The sequence below is a fragment of the Suncus etruscus genome, chromosome 13 (assembly GCF_024139225.1).
Source record: "Suncus etruscus isolate mSunEtr1 chromosome 13, mSunEtr1.pri.cur, whole genome shotgun sequence".
Taxonomy (NCBI): Eukaryota; Metazoa; Chordata; class Mammalia; order Eulipotyphla; family Soricidae; genus Suncus; species Suncus etruscus.
In genome coordinates this window covers 52,320,213-52,326,083 of record NC_064860.1, presented here as the reverse complement: position 1 = coordinate 52,326,083, position 5,871 = coordinate 52,320,213, and positions in this window count along the sequence as shown.

Genomic DNA, 5,871 nt, shown 5'->3' with positions numbered 1-5,871 from the left:
ATTTCTAGAAGTTATGATTCTAAAGATAAAATTCATGTACCTTAAAGATAATGCAAGGAATAGAGTATATGTCTCACAGATATCCAACCTTGTTTTGATCCCTGGAAACATGCACCCTCCTATAAATCACTAGGAAGGCTCTGGAAGCCCAAGATTCACTGCAGTTAACTCTGGTGATCCTAGGCACTGCAGCAGCAGCACATCATCAGGACCTTGCAGTGAAGTGCCCATCTAATTAACTGACCATTGTCAAGAGTCACTCACAGCTTCCTTAAGGACCACTTGGGAGACCTCCCAAATAGATAGATAAATAGTATTAATCAAATAGAAAAAATAGTTAAAATAAATTGACCCACAACTGCACTGTAATCATTGCTATAATCATTTGCAAATGCTTATTTGACATTATGACCACATATACAGTATGATTCACAGAATATATTTCATTAACTATTAGTGGTATAGTATATTCTCAACAAATCCCATGGTCAGTGATGGCCATCTATCCATTCTATTCTCTTCATTTTTGTGATTCAGAAATTTTCTCCTCCTTCCAGCCTGACCTCAAAACCAATTCCAAGAATGAGTCCTTCTTGGTTTAAATTAAACAATTTACTCCTTTCACTCACCACAGTTAATATGGTCAAATAATCAAGAGTAGGTTGAGGGGCTGAAGTGGTGGCACACCGGTAGGGAATTTGTCTTGCATGCAGCTGACCTAGGACAGACCATGGTTCAATCCCCTGGTGTCCCATATGGTCCCCCAAGCCAGGGGCTATTTTTGAGCTCAGAGGCAGGAGTAACCCCTGAGCGTTACCAGGAGTGGCCCAAAAACCAAAGGAAAAAAAAAAGAAAAAAAGAAAACTTTTCCTTGGAATAAAGGCAAAGAGTATTTTATATCTTCCTCTAAACACTGTCACTGAACATTGTGATGTCCTCAACTGAAGAACCCCTTTTTTATTTTTGGTCAGAGCACTAATAGATTAAAAAGAGCCAAAGGCATAAAAAGTTCAGAAACATTAAATTACTAAAAATCCATATTTCTAGTACTAGGAGCCAATAAATTTTAAGCTGCTTTGAAATGACTTACCATAATTCATTATTCCATCTAATGCATATGTGTGGGATAGAGTTCAGTATATTGGTGCTTGCCTTACATGTAGCTGACCTTGGTTCAATCTGGCATCAGAGAGCCCTGCCAAGAGGAATCCCTGAGTGCAGTGCCAGGAGAAAGCCTGGAGCACTTCTGGGTATGGCCCAAAAGCCAAAAGAAAAACAAAAAGAAAAAAATGCATATCAAAAGCCAAAATATTTCTCATTTATGTTTGGTTTTCATCCACAATTCCTGACTCAGTTTTCCTCCCAAACCTTCACATTTTCTAAATGTTAAAAATTATAGTCTTTCTCATGATAATGGGAAGACTTTAAAGAAAACACCTAAGGCCAGTGACTGGTTGCCAAGGAACAAAACTCATTATTAGATTAGAGGGTTTTAGATTAGGTCAAGTCCTTCTCTGGAGACCTGAGATTGAGTTCAGTTGCCTATGGCCAATGAATTAATCATGCCTTTCTTCTTCTACTCCCCCTAAACACACACACACACACACACACACACACACACACACACACACACACAGCCTTTCAATTGGTGAATAAGTGAATATTGGAGAGAAAGATGTGTCCTTTCCCTATGCCTTGCCATGTTTCTCTGTTCCATAAGGCTGATTCTGAGTTATATCTGGCATAATAAATTGTTAATCCAGGGTGTCACATCCTTTGAGCTGATCTAGCAAATTAATCAAACCTGAGAAGGATGTCCAAGGAACCTTTGATTGATAGCCAGGACAATGAACTTTGAGTCAGTAGCACAGGTAGTGGCCTTATTTGTGACTAGTGGTTGAACTGGGAAGGGTCATGTCAGAAGGGAGACCAAGCTTGTTGGGAAGATCTGTGGAATTTGATGCTCCTTCCTGATAGTCAGTGTTAGACTGTGCTCAATTCTCACCCTGCTAGAGGTGAGAAATTTACCTATCAAGCCACAGGACCAGGGTCCAGAAAGCTCCATAGCATCCTAATAGATGCAAACAGTTTTTGCTGCCCATTTACACTGAACCACAAAGAAGACCTTTTTGATGTTAAAATTAAAAACAAAATCTCAATGTGGGGAAAGGGGGAGGTGTGGGCGAGAGAAGGACTAGCAAGCAGGGTGCCTGCAGTATGTGTGACTGGCTAACGTTTACTCCCACTGCTCTGCATATCCTCCCCTGAACACCAAGAGTGACCAGTAAGCAAGGGGTTAGGAATAAGCCCTGAGTATAATCAGGTGTTGCTCCCTCCAAAAAAGCACAAAATTAACAATCAAAACCTCCATTATATTGGCCCCAATCAACATTGCTTTTATATCAGTCCAGTGCCCCTCAAAATAAAACAGCATAATTTGTTCATTGAGTGCCTTAAACGATGATTTAAAATGTACTTAGTTTTCAATTTTTCAGATAAATGACAATTTCCAAACTATAGAATTTGAGAATATTTTACAACTTCCCAAGACTTACAAGTCTACAGATCAGAACATTGCCCTCATGGATGGCAAATCTTAATAAATAATCTACCTATAATGCCTATATTTTCCTTTTAATCAAAAATGGTATAAGAATAATCAAATTAAGTAGAAATAAATATAGTTCAATTCACCTTTGTAGAAAGAAAAAGTAAAAACTAAAAAGGTTAAATATAAGTTAAATGGTGAAAGATGCTAAGGAAAGTGGAGTGTTGGTTGGTTTTGTTATTAGGCTCATACCCAGTAAAGGGGATCTAAATGAATGTCCAAGATCAGCCCAGAGTGACTTGATCGAATTATTTTGTTGGGGTGCTCTGGTGCCCCTAAGGGTAATGTATTGCCAGGGATAAAACCATGTTAGACATGTGGTCTATCACTTGAATGATATCCCTAGGTTGTAAGTGGTGCTTGTTTATTTGTCTCCTTTTCAAAGTATCAACAGAATTTAAGTATGTGTTTCCCTAAATAATAATATAATACTACTTAATCTTCACTATTATGGTTAATTCCTGAGCAGGTCTTTCAGTTCTAGAGAGCAAAATTCACATACAAAACTCCAGATGCTTATGAAGCTAGAATTAGTTCTCTAACAGTTTTAATTCTTGATTTTCTCTGAGTTCTCTGGCTACAGGGGCACATGGAGTATACAAATTGCTGCTTTCCCAGCTGTTCACATAAGGTATTAGTGTTAAAATAAAGGCTGCCAGCCCTCTGGCTCTGGGTAGGAGCATAGGATTTAAAAGGTAGAAGCCTCCTGTGAGGACTTTAAGTGTTACTATCTCAACCCTTAGTCATTTCCATTATCTGTCTGACTATCCCTCATGTAGATGAGATTTTAAATAACTAATTGAAAATGACCTATTAAATTTAACTAGATTTTCTGATGTTCCTTCACCAGCCCTCATTACTCCCATAACAATATTATATCAAGAATCATATTTCTATATATAAAATGATAAATTTGGAGCTAGGACAGTACAGGGGTTCAGGCACTTGTTTTACATGAGGCCAACCAGTTCAAATCCTCCACAATAATTATGGTCCCCTGAGCTCCACCAGGAGTGATACCTAAACATGAAGCCAAGAGTAAACCCTGAGCATCATCAGGTGTAACCAAAAGCAAAAGAAAAGAAGATAATCAAAAGAATATATTTGAAATGATTTTCCCAATTTCTTTCTCTAAAGGAAAATAATTGTGTGGCACACCTATTCTCGGCATTTGAATGTAAAGAAACTATTTTATTAGAATGTCTTATTCCCAGGCCCGGAGAGATAGCACAGCGGCGTTTGCCTTGCAAGCAGCCGATCCAGGACCAAAGGTGGTTGGTTCGAATCCCGGTGTCCCATATGGTCCCCCGTGCATGCCAGGAGCTATTTCTGAGCAGACAGCCAGGAGTAACCCCTGAGCACCGCCGGGTGTGGCCCAAAAACCAAAAAAAAAAAAAAAAAGAATGTCTTATTCTCACTATCCATGCAGAAACTGATGAGTTCCTATTAGTAATAGTTATTGCCTGGGTAGTTTTGCAAAACTCTGAAATTCCCTCTCAAGATATCCCCTGAAAGAAATCATTCCTACTTTGTTCTGGTTTCTTAATCAGGAAGAAGCAGGAAAGATCATCTTCTAAGAGAGGTTGATACAAGTCATGTACAACAAAGAAGAAATGACATTAGGCAGAATAAAGAAAACTGTTTAGTTAATTTTAGACCCATATAACCCTATTTTATTCTCAGAGTAAATTACAATTTTTAACACATTGAGACAGACACATACAACTAGTAGCTCACTTATGAATGTGACTTCATTAACACAATTTGTAGCACTGACACCAACAAGCTCAACTTAAATAACTCCACTTATACATATTTTAAGAGTAAAATGCAGCAAAATTCAAGAAGGTTTAAGAATCTTGCCTTCATACTCCAGGTAACTGATTCCTATCAGCAACTTCAATGTTTGAATATTTGACTTCGGAAATTTTTTTTATTATCAGCTCTTTTTTTATATTTTTTTACATCTGTTACCTCCTGCCCTAAGCCTATTAAAATGTGAAATAATTGACAGCGAAATTTTGAAGAATTTCCATTACTCCATAGTATATTATGTAGGTGAATGTGGGAATCTGTAGTAGTCTTTTAAAGATTTTTTTATCGTCTAACCATTCTATTACCCTGGAGGGTTAAAATCTCTGACATATAAAAATAAGCTCTGAATTAAAACCCTAAAAGCTGAAAAAGTCAGTAGTACAATAGATATCTCAGAATGAAGCTCAGAGTTTAGAAACTGCGAGGGCTGCTCTCAAGTCTCCAAAATAACCAAGGACTGGCAAAGCAAAATAAAAAGATAGTTATGAATGTGGTCAAGTGTGCATGACTATTTTCTACAATAGCTAATATTCAGCCTGTAATTTCCTCAGCCATAAGCATCAAATGTATTACGTCTGGTACATAGGTAGACAACTTCTCATGAACACAATCTGTGGTCCATCAACTTTTTGAGCTTTTAACAAGAGCCTTTACAAAGCAGGGGTGTGGAGAATTGACAGACTGTACACATTTTGTGCTTTTTCACAATGCTTGCTATGTTCAGCAGAATATAAGCTTTCACATTTAAAATATATTTCCTAGCTTGTACCACTGTGCAAATCAGTACATTTAGCAAACCCGGCAAAAACCCATAAGTAGGCAGAGAGAAAAGTGGCAAGAAGCTTTCCTATCAAGTGTGATAAGAAATAAGATTTAAATATCAGTTTACCCACCAGCATATAAACCAAAATGCACAGGCCTGAAACAGAATAAATACATAAATAAATAAACACATAAAGAAACACCAAGCAAGGTCAACCAAGTGACATAATAGGCTGTGATATTTGAAAGCACTCAGATAAATTAAGCATTCGATGCAAATTATAGCATATCAAATGCACCCACAGTAGCAAACACATTTATTGACTAAAACACATTGTTAAAATAGGAGAAACTCCTACAATAAATCATATCAACTATATTTCTTGCTCCCTTGGCAGAGCACCTAGGTGTTGCTGGCACGCAGGCATCTCTGTTCTGAACTGGGACACAAAGCTGCAGGTTGCATCCCAGGCCCAGTCCTCTATATTCAGCTTTCACATAGGATATGTATGTCCATGGTTAAGTGACAGAATTTAGGAGGCAAGAGGAGCTTCTGTTCTGATAAAGGCTCCTCCCTGCAAGGATGGTTTTTCTTCTCTCATTCAATATAAAGTCAGTCAAGAGACCTCACTGGCAATGAGAAAAGGTGCAAATTTCATCATCTTGCAGAATGTCCAGAAGAAAGT